At 36.9% G+C, this 18,067-nt stretch overlaps 1 protein-coding gene across 1 annotated transcript in view; it reads right to left on the bottom strand.

Moving 5' to 3' along the window:
* The window catches only part of SP4 (Sp4 transcription factor), a 71,859-nt gene that overhangs the window by 38,699 nt on the left and 15,093 nt on the right, over nt 1-18,067 (bottom strand). The gene's annotated exons all lie outside the window — the stretch shown is intronic.

Genomic DNA, 18,067 nt, shown 5'->3' with positions numbered 1-18,067 from the left:
TGTTTCATAATTGTGTTTTTTACACATAGTCTAGGATATAAGGTTATCTACTAGATTTGAACAGGAAAAACAAAAACTGTTGACTTCCATAATATAAAACTTGCTGTGGAGGGCTAGAGGGACTTCTTACTCTTGTGAAAACATTAAAATGATTCTTAAATCAGCCTATTTTGGTTTATTTATTTCCTCTACAGATTTAACTGGGAGTCTGTCTATACAAAGGCCTCTGAAGGAAAGAATATATGCCTCCTTACTTTGATGCAAATAATTTTCAATAACTATACTCTGAAATAGGATTTGGTTGCCTTATAATCTAACTTAAAACAGACAAGAAGGCTGTGTATTCCTAAACATAATAAGATAACCAGGTATGTCTAGGGTTGGGGGGCAGGGGGAGTAGGAAGAAGAAATGGGAAGTGACTGCTAATGTCCCTGGGGTTTCTTTATGAGGTTATGAAAATGTCCTAAAATTATATCATGGTGATGAATACACAATTCTGTGAATACACTAAAAGCCACTGAATGTAAACTTTAGATGGTTGTATCATATGGTATATGAATCACACCTCAATAAAGCTGTTCAAAAAAAAAAAGTTAACTAAAAATTCTACTCTTGTTGGCTGTAAGTCTCTTTAAACTAGTGATTCTCACCTGGAGGTATTTTTGTCTTCCAGGGGATATTTGGCAATATCTAGAGACGTTTTTGGTTTTCACAACTTGGAAGGTATTACTGGTATTTAGTGGACAGAGGCCAGGGATGCTCTTAAACATCTTACAGTGTACAGGACAGGCCCTCAAAACAAAGAATTATTTGGTCTAAAATGTCAGTAGTGCTGAGGTTAAGAAGCCCTACTTAAACTGAGCTTCCATAACTCAACTAATGTTCATGGCCCTCATTTATTCATTATAAACAACCAGAACCAAAATAAAATGTATGAAAAATTAAAACATGGTACATTTATATGCCTAGAAAAACGATAAACTATATGCAGCTCCATTAAAAAAAAAAAAGCAACTACATGACTCTGAATTAAAGCCCTTACAAAGAGAGTAATATACATTTGGGAACAGACTTTGACAGATATATGACTTGGATAGATTCCATAGTACAGTGGTAGTAAAAAGAATAATACCTTGAGTTTGAAATTATGCTTATTCCAAAATACTTCTTTACCTATTGAAGAGCTGTCAACTCTGTGTTTTTCTACAGATGAACTATAACCTGAGAACATTAAGAAATAACTGAGTCTTCTCTGCACTTCTTAAGTGAAGGTGAACTATATATTAGCAAATGATTTCCATGACCTATCATGGGTCATGTACAAGTTGTAAACCTATACTGAGTCCCTGAGTAGGTACAACAGACAGTTTAGCAATACCTATAGATTAAACAGAGCTTTGAAGTCAGGCAGATCTGTCTTTGAGTTCTAAATCTCTGTAGTTTCTTCCTTTGAGTGGCAGGAATTAACTGAGATAACGCATGTAATACACTTAGCACAATGTCTGGAGTACAATAAACACTCAATGTTAACTCCAATACATCTGAAATTGCATAACTGGTTAAGTACAAATACTTAATAACAGCCGTTCAGATTTCTATAAGTCTTAGATCTTTGCATAAGAACTTAGTGTACAAGTGAGATTTATTCATTCGACAAACATTTCCTGAGTACCTGCTACATGCTTAACACTGCTGGAGAAATAAAGATAAATAGAGTCTGACTTGAAATTCGAACGTGTGGGGAAGACAAGTTTAAACAAATAATTATAATATGTGCTACAACAAAAACATACATAAGATGCCTAAGTAGTACAGAGGAAGATGATTTACTGGAAAGGAGAAACAATGAAGGTTTCCTGGAGGAGATAAAACCACTGCCAGGTAGAAAGAATAAAGGTAAACAGGAAGGCAATGGGAATGGGTATATTTACAGGCATAACTCTGAGACAGCATATTGCTGGAGATTACAGTTCCAGGAAACGAGGGGCTTAAAGGTAGTGCTGGAGGGCTAGATCAGGAAGGTCCTTATTCAATTTCTTAAACAAGTGACTTTCTGGGGTGGGGGTGTGAGGGGTGGATCCTTGTTAAAATATCATGGCCACCCCTCCCTTCCCCAACCAGAGAATAGCTGCCATATAATAGTCACCTACATTTACTGAATTTATTAAATGGCCAGAATACATAATCAACTACTTTATCCTTTATCACCTAATGCCCTCTCTGAAGGCTCTGAGAGGTTATGTAAATTTCCCAAGGTTATACAGCTGCTATCAAGTACAGCTGCTATCAAGTTACAAAGCCAGGGTGTGAACCTTGTTCAGCCTGAATCCAGAGCCCTGCACTCTTTTCCAGGTGGCTATGGTATCTCCTTGGGAACCAGGGATATAATTTGGGCTTTGGAGGCAATAGAGAGTTATCAATGTCTTAAACAGAAAATTAATGGATTCAAGGTCACATTTTAGATACAACATTGCCAAACAATCAAGTGAATGGAGTGTGGAAGTTCTATTCATAATTTTCAAATAAGACCTGTAGAAGACCCATCATTATATCCTCCATACTACATTATGGACATGACTTTATCAGTGTTCTAACATGACCTTTACACAGATTAGATAGGAAAGCTGCCTAAACCAGCCCTATGCATCAATTTAAGATTTTGCTTTTCATTACCATCTATTGAAAAAAACAAAACTCCACACACAACCAGGTCAAGCTTGGTTTACAAGCTATGCATCTCTTAAAATGGGTCAGAAATTCAACAACACCTAATAAGACACTAGGCTGTATTTCAAGAGCAGGTATCTCAGAGGTATACCTAAGTAAAACCTGCCAACCAATTTTCATGCTTGAAGGTGTTGCTCTTTTGAACCTCCTTGAACTAGGAAGGAAAGGCAACTCCAATCACTTAGGATCTGCTATTGATGAGGCATGGCAGGTGGTAATTAAGCTTTTTCACTCTCATTTTAAGTCCTAAAGTGGTTGCCATTATTCATGAAGAGCAGATGTCGACCATGAAGAGCAGATTTGGGCAACGTTTTAAAAATGAACCCTAAACTTCACTAATCTGATACCTGAATTCAAGAAAGTGAAAGGAAGAACTACCTTTTTTTACAGAATGAATACACTTAGAAGGGACATCTAAACAGAATTAAGAAGCAAGCAGTGAGAATGCTGATTGTAAGAAAACAAACACTAGTAATCTCCAAAGTTTCTTTACTATATAACCCTACCAGTAAAAATATCTTAACTTCGTAACCCAAAATATTTCTTTAGGGCTTCCCTGGTGGCACAGTGGTTAAGAATCCTCCTGCCAATGCAGTGGACACGGGTTCGAGCCCTGGTGCGGGAAGATCCCACATGGCGTGGAGCAACGAAGGCCATGTGCCACACTGCTGAGCTTGCGCTCCAGAGCCCGCGAGCCACAACTGCTGAAGTCTGGGAGCCTAGAGCCCGTGCTTTTCAACAGGGGAGGCCACTGCAGTGAGAAGCCCGCGCACCACAGCGAAGAGTGGTCCCCGCTCACCACAACTAGAGAAAGCCCACGCGCAGCAACAAAGACTCAACACAGCCAAAAAAAATTTTTTTAATTTAAAAAAAAAGCATTAATAACTTGAAAAGTCTGCAACTGGAAACCTATGAAGGCTCTGACGAAGAGAAAAGGAGTACATAATCAAATCTGGGTTTTAGGAAAACTCTGGAATGTCAAGTATGTGACAGCAAAGCTAGAGACAGAGAAGCCAGTTAAGAAGAAGCTATTTTACCTTCCAGATGATGAGTCCCTGAAAAAGAACACTGACAATAGAAAGGAAGAACTCAATAAAAGAAAAATAATTATAATAACAAAAAATGGTTGCTAGCCCTAGTGAAAACTTTTCTGTGCTCTAAGCACTGTGCAAAAGACTTTACATATATTATTCCACTAAAGTAACACTATTATTGCCATTTTACAGATGAGGACACTAATATCTAGAAAAACACTTAACTGAGATTTAAGTGGTAAAACCAAGACTTGAATCAAGGTCTATCTAATTCCAAGGTTCAGGCACAGAACCACAGACTCTGGCTAAAATCACTGCTAATCCCAAAACTTCTGAACTTCATCCTCATCCTCACCTTGCTCTCTAGTTATCTGACTGCAAACACTCTCAATTCAGCAACCTCTTCTGGCTTCATCTGGCGTCTTTTGCTAATAGTCCCTTGCCTCTTTGAACTTCTGCCATATCCAGTGGTAATTCCCCTCAGAAAACAAATTGATTTCGTCTTCTAATACTGCCTCAGAAAACATATTTCTTCTCTCTCTCCAGTCCTTCCCTCTCCACTAGTTCTATATTCCTATTGAACCAATCTCCTTGAAATCAGATTAGCCCCCTCCCATCCAAGTCCATATTATGCAACCTAAAATGAAAATTTGACCATGATATTCCACTTCTTAAGGTTCCCCAAGGGCTCCTCATAGCTTTCAGGATACCTTTTCAATTCTTATCATGACAAGGGAAGACTCTCCATGACCTGGCCCTTGCCACCACAACTAGAGCATATAAACTCTTGGTCTGAACACATGAAACTATCTGTGGTTCCCTGATCACATCATGACATGACTCTGACCTTTTGCCTGGAATATCCTTTCTCTGCCAACCTGGCTAATTTCTTGCCATCCTATCTGAGCTATCCTGTATCACCTCCTTAAGAATCCTTCCTCACAAATTCCCTCATTTGATTACACAGTATTGTATCCTCAGGGGACTGGTTCCAGGACGCTCTGTGTTTAACCAAAACCTGCTCAAGTTCCATAGTCAGCCCTCCATATCCACAGGTTCCGCATCCATGGATTCAACCAACCACTGAAGTGTTTACCTGTCCTTTGTCTATGTTCTGCAGTTGGTTGAATCCACAGATGTGGAACATGCAAATATGGAGGGCGGGGCCAACTATGCACTTTTATGTCCCCACAGAAGCCAGTTACTTCTATTTAAAGCATTATCACACTATATCATAGCTAATCTGATTTCTAACCAACCGCCCACATCCCTGCTCCACTTACATATTTACGTACTCTTTAATGCCTTCTTTAGCATTGTGGTCTCCATACCTAGCATAGTACTTAGCAACTAATAGGACTGCAATAAATTTTTACCAAATGAATGAACATAATCAATCCTAAGAAGCCTTTCTCTACTAGCCCCCAATATAGTGTCCTCTTCCTGTTTTAATCAAACTTATCCAAAGTGTATCCTACACTTGCTAGGTCATATTTTCACCACTCATTCATCCATTTAAATGCTTTCACAGTTTTGCTGCAACATTCCCTAAGCTGCACAACATAGTACTATCCTATAGAACTTTCTGCAATAATGAAGAAATTCTGTATCAGGGCTCTCCAATATGGCAGCCTCTAGCCACATGTGGCTATTAGCTATCGAAATGCAGTCCAACTGAGAAAATAAGTTTTTAATTTTAATTAGTTTTACCTTAAATAGTCACATGTGGCTTGTGGCTTTCATATTGAACAGCACAGTTCTCGGATCTCATCAAGTTTCAAACACAAAATTCAACGAACTTTTCTCAACACTCACTCTCCAAGTCATCTTTTCAATGTTTAACACTCTGAGATTCCTCTTAGTTGTCGACATACAACCCTGTCCTCCTCCTATCTCCCTGACTGCTCTCACTTCTCTAGACTCAACCCTTCCTTTGTCCCCAGAAGACTGAGTGTAACCCTAAGGCTAGTTGTCACTCTACTGCACTTCAAACTCAAAACTGTCTCCCTCATCAATTTCACATACTGCCATAATTTCAACTACCAGCTCTATGTAGAAGACTTCCAAATCTGGAACGTCAACTCTGATCCCTCTTCTCAGATACAATCTCCAAATACAAACTGGACATCTCCAAAGAAATGTTTTACTATTAACTCAAACTTTAAAAATATCAAAATTCAGGTTCATCACTTTGCTTTTCTCAATGTCGTTTCTTTTAACAGTGCAATCATTCTCATGGCCACCTGGGCTCAAACTCTTAAGGATTACCTTTACCTTATTCTTTCCTCTCTATAGTCATGCATCAAATCCTGTCAATTGTTTTCTTAAAGTCTCTTGAGTCACACTTTACACCCAAGTTCTGATTTCCCATCACTGATATCTGAGCTAACTCTACGGTCCCAAAATTGGCTTTCCTGTTTCTCCTATGTCTGCTAGACAATAAAACTAAAATACCACTTCATAAATGAAACTTCCCTTCCTCTATCCCTCCAAAAATTAACACATTCACACACTCCTTCAGTGACGTGTGCCCTGTCTTTGGTCTGACACTCTCAATCTATAACCAAACTTCTACCAATCTTGCCAACTGCATCTTCTACCATTTCCCTCAAAGTCTCCACTTTGATTACACAGTACTGTATCCACAGGGGACTGGTTCTAACTAAAAGGATCTACCAATTCTTTCTTAAATATGTAAAGCACATTACAGCTTCCTCTCTTTTGTACCTGTTGTTTCTTTGGCCAATAATGCGTTCCTTCTTACTTCATGCTTTTTGGGGGGGCTTCCCCTTCCTTCAAGAATCAGTTCAAGCCTCCTAGGCATCATAAAGCCTTTCATTTCTATCCTGGCTCTCAGTGGCATCTTCCTGCTTTTAATTTCAATATAACTACCTTTTATCATTCAGCTTGCTTTTACTATATTATTTCTATGTACTGTCTTTAATTTTAATGATATTCTGTCTCCTCATAGAACAGAACCTTTTTGAAGGCCGGGACTATGTCTTATACCATCTTTATGTCCTAGGAATTTAGCTCTGTGCCTACACTTAGTAGGAACTTAAGGACTAATCACAAAAAAGATACGTAGTTGAGAGGTTACAAGTAATAAGAAAAAGAGCATATCAGCAACCAGGGACACTAACAACTCAATGACGGGAAATAATAGGGGTAAAAGCAGTCTGACATGACAGCAGAGAATTGGCAAAGGCAATCATGGAATCAGGAAATAGTGTACTGGTATATGAAAACAGCAAAATCTTTTAACAATGATCATCAAATGACGGGATTTTTCTCTTTTATAGGCAGTTCACCCAAACAAGCAGTGCTCAAAATAAACAGGTAAAATATAAGGTTTCTGTTTTAATTATCTTTCTTTCCCCCCACAATGGTATTTATTTTAATGAAATCTGATACATCAAGGCAAGCTAGCTTGTGTAGTTTGGTATGAGGATTCCTAAAACATCAGAATGATAGTCTTAATTGCATAGAAGTTTACAGCTGATCTGTCCAGCCCTGGAAACACAGAAGTGGCCCTCACTGCTACCAGGGTACAGTATGCCCTGTCAGTTCTTAGGCTCACAGCTTAAAATAGTTGTGCAGTTCAGGGCCAAGGGAGGCTGAGCCAACACTGTTAGGTTGTCACAGATCAGTCTAACCCCATAGATGGCTATTTTAAGATTCATCTCTAAACAGCAAACTGAGCAACCAGGAAAGACTAGCTTTCTACTTCCAAGTGTACATGAACCAGGCACAGATTTTCTCTAAAACCATAGAGGGAATCATTCTAACCATGTAAGAACCATCCTACATCCCCTACCATGCAATCCAGACCCATCTTCAGTTGTGGGGAATTCAGTTCTAGTCACCTCTTTTCAGTTCCAATTAAGATGAGTATGAGCACATCTTTGGGGGTGGGGGGGAGAATTTTTAGAATTATATTGACTTTCTTGAACAGAAATAACATTTGGCATATTTTGGGGGGGGTTAGAACATAGACAAAGAAAAGGTTCTATTCACTTACATAAATTCACAGATTAATTTAAAATCTCATTTTCAGAAATAAACCTTAGAAGACAGAACTGTTTGTGCATTTGATGGAAGAGACTAACTTAAATAATTTAAAGATGTGTGCAGACAAGGAAATGAATGAACTCCACTGTAAAATTATAATCAAAGCCTCATTCTTAACAAATGATCTCTACATTTCCTCTTAAATAGTTCTAAGAACTCCTAAGTTTAACTATTTTGTCCTTTTAATTTCTTCATCACAATAAAGCACCAAAAGACCATGAATGAATTACAATACACCTGTATTAATATTTTATTTCATTAATTACTCACAGCTAAGGTATCTCAAGATTATTTCTACATACATACATTTAACCATGATATATAGCAATAGCTGGGAAATGAATCATATAAAGTAAAAGAACTAATTTAAAAAAATACAGTGGATCACATTCATATCCCTATCCCCTTTGTCACATTAGGGAGTTTAATTATTTTCTATTTCTATTTTGCTGTCCCTCGGAAAAATTCAATGTGCTTTATCAGCTTGGGCAGATGATGATCTATTCATTATCAAGGAAGACTCTTGCCTGCTTACCCTTGATGATTTTGAAAAGGAAAGGAACATGCAAGTGTTATTTCTCAACCTACTAAATCCTGTATAAACTTAGAGAATAGCCTGAAAATAAAATAAAACTACATTTAGTTATATTTCTTACAAACCCTAACAACTTACTAACTTAAGTTCAAAGGCCACCAGTAGACCTGTGTCACATAAAAATTTTAGTTTTAATTAGTAAACAAAGAATTACGCATGATTTTATTTTATTTTTTGTTTTTGTTTTTGTTTTTGCAGTACGCGGGCCTCTCACTGTTGTGGACTCTCCCGTTGTGGAGCACAGGCTCCGGACGCGCAGGCTCAGCGGCCATGGCTCACGGGCCCAGCCGCTCCGCGGCATGTGGGATCTTCCCAGACCGGGGCATGAACCCGTGTCCCCTGCATCGGCAGGCGGACTCTCAACCACTGCGCCACCAGGGAAGCCCACAAATGATTTTAAAATCCTAAAACAACAAGGTGTAAAATTTGGCCAGATTTACAGTATCTAAACTATGGCTGTCCAATGAGTATCTAACATTTCAGTACAAAAAGGAACTACAATGCTAAAACACAAGAAAAGGGCTTCCCTGGTGGTGCAGTGGTTAAGAATCCGCCTGCCAATGCAGGGGACACAGGTTCGAGCCCTGGTCCGGGAAGATTCCACATGCCACGGAGAAACTAAACTGAAGCCCATGTGACTAGAGCCCACGCTCTGCAACAAGAGAAGCCACCGCAATAAGCCTACGCACCACAACGAAGAGTAGCCCCTGCTCTCCGCAACCAGAGAAAATCCTGCGTGCAGCAATGAAGACCCAATGCAGCCAAAAATAAATTAAATAAATAAAAATTAAAAAAAAAAAACACAAGAAAAAATTGTTTAATGTAACTTTTATTAGCAGTTATAATACACAAACTCAATATAGAACTAATATGTCACTAAATAAAATCAGAAGATTTTATAGTAATATAAAATATAGACATTTTGGGTTTCCCTGGTGGCGCAGTGGTTGAGAGTCCACCTGCCGATGCAGGGGACATGGGTTCGTGCCCGGTCCGGGAAGATCCCACATGCCGCGGAGCGGCTGGGCCCGTGAGCCATGGCCACTGAGCCTGCGCGTCCGGAGCCTCTGCTCCGCAATGGAAGAGGCCACAACAGTGAGAGGCCTGCGTACCGCAAAAAAAAGAAAAAAAATAGAGATTTCCAAGCTACCATGGGATTAATAAGATGATTATATCTTATTCAATTAACAAAAAAGGCAAAGCATTCTGAAAGGTGAAATCCAAAGTTTCTGTATGCTTATTATTAGTACAGTTAAAATGAATATCAGTCCTTAAAATAACTGACAATTTTTGAAAAATGACCACATACTATGGAAAATGGAATCAAGTATTTTAAATACAAATTTTTTTTCAATAGAGCTGCATCTCCTGAGTCATATATTTATTAAGCGCCAACTATATGCAAGGCACTGTCTCTGCAGACTGGAGGAAGCCAAGATAATCAGGCTACTATTAGAAAAAGCAGAGCAGACCATTACCCACCTCCCATTTATAGCTGTTCATTTTCAACTACAAAAGCTGATTGCTTTTGTAATAAGAGTGTCTCTGGGCCTCTAGCAGACCAGGTATAAGAGCTGGCAGATGGGAAATCTGGCAGGAAGTAGCCAGATTTATTCTATGATCAAAAAACTTAGTTTCTCTTATTTATTTATGATCAAAAAACTTAATTTCTCTTATTTAGAAAATTAGAGGATCCCTGGTGAGCAACTGACATGCAATTCTAGAACAATCCGAAAGGTAGTTAATATATAAAAGATTTTCAAGGGTAGAGATTTAAATCCTCCCTCAATAAATTATGCCGTATTTAATTACTTACATTATTAAGAATGTATTTCTTTAGTTTAACCTAAATTTCTCCTTCCAATGTAATTATATCACATTTTATTCAGTTTTCTGAGGAAATGGAGAACTATCACTAGTATCTGTGTGGAGGACCAATTTAAAGCCAACTGTTCTTTCTAATCCTTAAGATGCTACCAGAAAACTACTAGAGCTCATCGATGAATCTGGTAAGGTTGCAGGATACAAAATTAATACACAGAAATCTCTTGCATTTCTTTACAATAACAATGAAAGATCAGAAAGAGAAATTAAGGAAACAATCCCATCTACCACTGCATCAAAAAGAATAAAATCCTAGGAGTAAACCTACCTAAAGAGGCAAAAGACCTGTACTCTGAAAAATATAAGACACTGATGAAAGAAATCAATGATGACACAAACAGATAAAGATATACCATGTTCTTGGATTGGAAGAATCAATATTGTCAAAGTGACTACACTACCACAGGCAATCTACAGATTCAATGCAATCCTTAACAAATTACCAGTGGCATTTTTCACAGAACTAGAACAAAAAAATTCAGAATTTGTATGGAAACAAAGAAGACCCCAAATAGCAAAAGCAATCCTGAGAAAGAAAAACAGAGCTGAAGGAATCGCACTTCCTGACTTCAGACTATACTACAAAGCTACAGTAATCAAGGCAGTATGGTATTGGCACAAAAACAGAAATATAGATCAATGGCACAGGATAGAAAGCCCAGAAATAAACCCATGCACCTATGGTCAATTAATCTACGACAAAGGAGGCAAGAATATACAACGGAGAAAAGACGGTCTCTTCAGTAAGCGGTGCTGGGAAAACTGGACAGCTACATGGAAAACAAAGGCAGAACACTCTCTGACATAAACTGCAGCACTATCTTTTGGGATCCACCTCCTAATGAAAATAAAAACAAAAATAAACAAATGGAACCTAATTAAACTTAAAAGCTTTTACACAGCAAAGGAAACCATAAACAAAATGAAAAGACAACTCACAGAATGGGAGAAAATATTTGCAAAGAAGCGAACAACAGGCGATTAATCTCCAAAATAAACAAATAGCTCATGCCACTCAATACCAAAAACAAGCAAAAACAAAACAAACAAACCAATCTAAAAATGGGCAGAAGATATAAATAGACATTTTTCCAAAGAAGACAGACAGATGGCCAAAAAGCACATGAAAAGATGCTCAACATGCTAATTACTAGGGAAATGCAAATTAAGACTACAATGAGGTATCACCTCACATCAGCCAGAATGCCCATCATCAAAAGGTCTACAAACAATAAATGCTGGAGAGGTTGCGGAGAAAAGGGAACCTTCCTACACTGTTGGTGGGCATGTAAATTGGTACAACCATTACGGAGAACAGTATGGAGGTTCCTTAAAAAGGTAAAAGGAGAATACAGAGAATTACAGTATGATCCAGCAATCCCACTCCTGGGCACATACCTGGAGAAAACCACAATTTGAAAAAATACATGCACCCCAATGTTCACTGCAGCACTATTTACAATAGCCAAAACATGGAAGCAACCAAAATGTCCATCAACAGAGGAATGGATAAAGAAGATGTGGTACATATATACAATGGAATATTACTCAGCCATAAAAAAGAATGAAATTTTGCCATTTGCAGCAACATGGATAGACCTAGAGATTATCATCCTAAGTGAAGTCAGACAAAGAAAGACAAATATCGTAAGATATAACTTACATGTGGAATCTAAAACAGTGATACAAATGAACTTATTTACAAAACAGAATGAGACTCACAGACTTCAAAAACAAACTTATGATTACCAAAGGGGAAAGGCTGGGGGAGGGATAAATTAGGAGTATGGGATTAACATATATGCACCACTATATATAAAATAGATAATCAACAAGAACCTACTGTGTAGTACTGGGAACTCTATTCAATATTCTGTAATAACTTTTATGGGAAAAAAATCTGAAAAAGAATGGGTATATGTATCCTAATCACTTTGCTGTACACCTTAAACTAACACAACACTGTATATCAACTATAATATAAAATAAAAATTAAATTTAAGAAAAGCCACCTCCCCTTTCTATTTCTTCAAATGTGGAAAAGCCAAACTTGATCCAATATTTATATAAAGACCCAGCAATACAGAACACAGCAGAAAGCTATTTCACCCCACATCTTGTATTATGTACCTCTTAAGATTATGTCTACCAAAAAAATTAAAAACAACTCACTGAGAAAACCCACGAAAACTCCTAACTCATTTTTTTGTCCACTATAATTCACTGATCTCTCAACAACTTCTCCCCATATTATCTCAGTTCACAAAATGATTATTTGGCCCAGTCAAATTTACCATAAAAGTACAAACACGGAAAAATGTTTACAACAAAGTGTCTAGCATAAAGGCTGCTACAAGTTTCTAAGTTTGAAAATCTAACATCAAAAACAAAAATTAAAAAAATGAAGAGCTGAGATACAAAATGGGTGAACTGTGCACATAAAATATTTGGATTCTAGAATTAAAAATAGTTTATGAAATAAAATTTAATAACTATATCAAATTGTAGTTTTGCTAAATGAAAAAATTATAACAATTGGAACAATTATTTAGCAACCAAAATACTGACACTTGGGACAGGAGAAAACAAAATTAACTTTAAGATCTTATTCCTTTGAGAAAGAGAAGAAGCAAGAAAAACTTATCTACAATTTTCTTCCTAATAAAGATGCTTATGACACTTGCATGTCTATTTAAGCCTCAGGGAGTTGGACCTGGGTTATCCTGACTTTGCCAATAACTAAAGATGTGATTTGGGTAAACTACATATGCATTTTGGGGTTTTTCACTTATAAACAAACTTTAGTTTTTTCACCTATAAACAAAAAGAGCTGAACCAAAGATGGTGTGTAAAGGTAGCTTACAGATGAGAATTTCTGTCATCTTCCAATATGGTTAAAAAAAATTTTTTTATATACATGAACATATGTATATATTCACCTGCACACAAACATACATATCTCAATACCATTCTGAATCTCTATTTTCGTTAGTTCTGAAGAAAACTTTAAACTTAGCAATATTAAGTACTATTTCTTTGTAATAAGACTCTTTGACATAAAAATTAGAAAATAAATCAGCAGTCCACTGTTTTAAAATATAATGTATTAACAGAAAATCTGAGGTATAGTAAGCTGAGAAGATTGCCAATGAAAAGACAGCTTGTTATTCAGTTACCCAGAGGAGGGTAAGAGTTACCATGCCCCAGCGGGCCACACTGGGGGGCACCAGGGTGGATCAGGAGGCAGAGGGCCAGAGAGGAATTGTGGACAGGATCCTTTATTGTGGTTTCCACAAAAAGGAAAAGGCACGAGGCAGGAGGAACAGAGGCAGGGGAAACAGGCTTAGGACTGGCCAGTGTGAATAATTTCAAAGGGCTCTGGAGCATGAGGTCTGTCCTTTGTTGTCTGGTACCTGGTCCTGTGATTAGAGCAGGTAGATAGTGGCCTGAAGTATGACGGCCATAAAGGATGTGGTTGTGGGGTGGGCTCTGGAGTGGTTTGTATTTGAAAAGTACACTCAAGGTGGAGTTGTTTACTATCTCTAGGAACTTGTTAACCCTGGAAAGGGCAGTCCCTCCAGGGTCAGTGAGGCCCCAGATGTCAAAGCATCAGAAAACAGAAAATAAAACCCATAGTTAACACACCCAATTAAGCTAAGTAACAGAGAAGTCTCACTTCTTTCTACTGGATATTTATTGAATGTTTAATACATTACCAGAATGGCACTGTATGTTGCAACAAAATGAACATGTGATAGAAAATGAGACTGCAAAATATTAAACACATACACATATTAATTTAGAAAAAAAGAGTAAGGGTAAATTTATAATAATAATAGTTTACATCCATTCAGTGCTCTGCTATTTACAAAACATTTCCACATGCTACTCCATTTAATCCTCAGAAAAACCCAGTTTAGTAGGCATTTTGTTATCTTCATTTTACAGGTGATTACGACTAAGGCTCAAGAACACTAAAGGCCATCCCCACATCACAGACAGTACCTGGCAGACCAGGGGGCTGAGGGCAGGTCTTGATTCCTGTCCATCTCTATTTCACCAGCACCACAATGTCTCCTTCGTTTTAAGTTAAGCCTACAGTATTATTATGCAAAAACAAATAGCTATTCCTAACCAATGAGAACTGAGTGTTCGATTGCCTTTACTATAACAACTGGGCTAACATATTGAAAAGCATGTAGGATTCTTAATAACATAAATAAATAAATAAATAAGTAAATCCTTTACTAGGGGTGCTTTTAAGGGATATTTGAAGGCACAATTTTCTTTATGTTTTTTTTAAACTTCTGTATAACAGTTGAGTGCTAGACCTCACATAACCTTTTTAAGACATGATTCCCAAAACAACTCTTGTTTCTCAGTAATCATAGGGAATTAAATATATACTTTTAAAAGTGTTTCTATAAATTAAAATTAACTTTACCAAATGAAATCCAAGCAAGTATTATATTAAAAATTGCTTTTGAAACTCATTTGTTTAAAAAAATCCTGTTTTATCATTATTTAATTTTTAAAAAATTCCTCATAGAAGTCCCTCTACGAATCATCTTGACATCAGCATAATCCAGCATTTAAAGAAGTACTTTCTTCCCGAGGTAGCAGCTGGAATCTATATTAAACTCCCCTTTGCCAGTAGTTGTGAAGCTGAAAATGGAGTTCTCCCTGCTTTAACACCCCAAGCAGAAAATTCTAAAGTTTAAACAGATGAAAATACAACTGCTCTTATGAGACCTCTTTGGACTACAAATCAGCTGTCATATTCTTCACCTTCTAGAATAAGAAGTAAGACAGTTTCTCCTTTGAAACTGAGATACAGAGATCCACCTAACTCTTCTACTTCTAAATTTGTAGATTTTACACTATCATCCATGGGGCAGGCTGACTAGAAATCTAAGTCATGAGGTGCTAAGGTAATAAAATAGTTAGGTGGATTGAGATGGTTACTGTAAAGTTGGAAAACAGGAAGGCAGCAAAGACAACAGTAAAATCTCTGGTCTGAAGATCAGGAACTAGCTTTTGGAAAGGTTAGAAGGTAATACTGCATAAGAGAGTTCTCTGGCTACTGCGGCAGTGTTTGTTCTCACAGGGCTATCGATGCTTCTTCTTGGCTAGAGAAGCTCAGGCCTAGGCAAGCATACTCCCTGGCTTAAAGGGCAGCTGGTCTCTGACCAGGGAGCTTCAACGCCTATATCCACCAGCAAGGGCATTCTGAGTAGTCAGCTGAGGTCCCAGATGGCGATCTGAATGCCCAAGTGTTTAGGGCCCTGGTCCTCATCTTCGCTGTTGCTGATGGCTGGGCATACGTCTAGTTTAAAAGGATGGTGGCAAATCATTTTCTAAAAAAATTCTGCAAATCCTTAGTAATGACTCAAACCTAGATGAATGACCTTCTTTAAAAGGCAACAGCATTAGATTCAATACCAAATTTGGCTTCAAAGGTTTGCCAAAACAAAAACAAAACCCGACATTTTTGAAATACTGACATATCTCTTTCACAGTTTTACTCCAAAAAGTAACCGATTCGATTTAAACACTAGAAATATTGTTAAATGATATTTTTCCTGAGTTTTCCTCTTGGCTCAAATGGGCTTGAAATAAAATATAAGCGCAATTTGGTTTCTACACATTTGTGCTTAAAATTATAGAATTTTTAACACTAAACAAAATTACCTCAAATATTTCATTTTACAAAATACACACAAACACAAATAGTTCATTGTAACAAAAGGAAAAAAACCAAGACCTCCATTCCCAAAGGTAACACAACTATTTAATGGAAGAGACATGTTACCAGCACAGAGCTCTTTTCTTAAATATGTCAGTTACCTCTGCTCAACACAAACTGCTCATAGAATGAAACATGTTTGTCTTCCAGTTTGCAAATTATACATAGTTATCACTGCCAGCTCAGACAGCTGCCAAAGGATCCTTTAAAAAGCACGGAGAGCTGTCTGAATACTTTGATTTCAACAATCCAGTTTTCTCTGTGATTTGGGGTGTGGGTATAGTGTGAGGAGGTGTGCTAATTTTTTAGGATTACCCCAAAATGGGTTGGTATCCTTAATTATAGGGTAGGGTTAAGAGAACAAGGATGGTGATGAATAGGTCCACAGATGTAGAATATAATCCCCTTAACTTTTTACTCAATATGTTTATAATGAGTAAATGTATATATGTAAATGTGTACACACACACAAACTTACAGATAGACAAAATGAACTCAATCACATCTTTTGAAAATACAGACTAAATTTACTCCGTCCTCATATACTATAAATTTACTCTGGTGTATCAATCTCTTAGAAAATGTAAATTGGTCTTTAACTCTCTTTGGTATTTTGTTACTTTAAAATTGAGGGGGGAAAAAAAGAAAAACCTTTAAAAACTTTTCATGGAAGCAACTTCCTTGGCCCCAAGGACTTATGATAAAACAGCAAAAATAATTTTGAGTCTAGGTGGAATCTGGGTTCTTTCCCCAACATTCCCATGTGTTAATTCTGTAACACTGGGCAAATTATTTAACTTTTCTGGGCCTTGATTTTTCTCATCTACTAAAAATAGCAATAACCTAACAGTGATATAAAACAAAACTCACGTAGAACAAAGTATAGGCCCCATGAGTAGAGAAGAAATATCTACTCTACAATGTATGGTATACATTGTATGGTATATAGTGGCAGATACTCAAATATTGATGTATCTTGTTTCTTATTTATCCAGTAAACAACAATAATAAAGTTATAGCACCATCCCTGTCAAATGAATAAAGTTATAGCACCATCCCTGTCAAATGAGTTAATGCTACATAAAAATGACACGCAGGATTATCTGAAGAACACAAATTCTATACATATAATTTTTATGATCTTTGGATTTTCTTTAAGTCATTTCGTGGCGATATTTCCTTCAGATAGTAGAAAGTTTATATCTATACTGACATGTCACATCCTGATCAAGAAGCAAGTGATGAAAATACAGGCCTCAGGAAGTATATATTTTTTGGTATACTTGATAATTTTATTCATTTTATATTAATACAATTAAATAACAGTGTGTATAAATTAATATAGCACAGACATTATCAATATATGCTGATTTAATAATATTGCTTAATACAAATTAACATTAAATTCTAATATTAACAGTTTACAAATATTAATGAAAATAAAATATAAGACTCCTCTGTGCCTTACATTCTTAGAATCTGGTTTTCAAAATTCATTCAAAACTGGTTTATGGTACACATATATTTAGTAAAGGAAATATTCTTATTAGCCTCAAATTCCCTATCAACACAGGATACCACAAAGTAATAAAACCTTTTTTTATTCTAATTCTCTCTGTGGTACATATGCCCTGTGTCCCAAAGGGCGATAAAGAGTCAGAGTGCTCACCTAAAGAACTTATTGAACATACTACCACAATTACAGTAAGGTAACTTAAAATCATATTGCTTAGCTGTAAAGATAGTCCTGTTCACCTAGACCAGACTTATAAAATATTTTCACTTACTAGCTGCCTAACATATGGCTATATGCCCTTGGTCAAGATACTAACCTCTGACAGCCTTGGTTTCCTGTTCGAAAAACTAAGGTCACCATCACTACCTTCTTCATAGGACTGCCAAAATTAACTGAGTTAACATATATATAATGCTTAAGCACAAAGTCTGACACATAAGAGACAATGAATTGTTTCCACAACTGGTCACAGGAAACACACTGCAGTACATAG

This window comes from Orcinus orca, chromosome 9, assembly GCF_937001465.1.
Source record: "Orcinus orca chromosome 9, mOrcOrc1.1, whole genome shotgun sequence".
Lineage (NCBI taxonomy): Eukaryota > Metazoa > Chordata > Mammalia > Artiodactyla > Delphinidae > Orcinus > Orcinus orca.
This window is presented reverse-complemented; position numbering and strand designations above follow the sequence as displayed.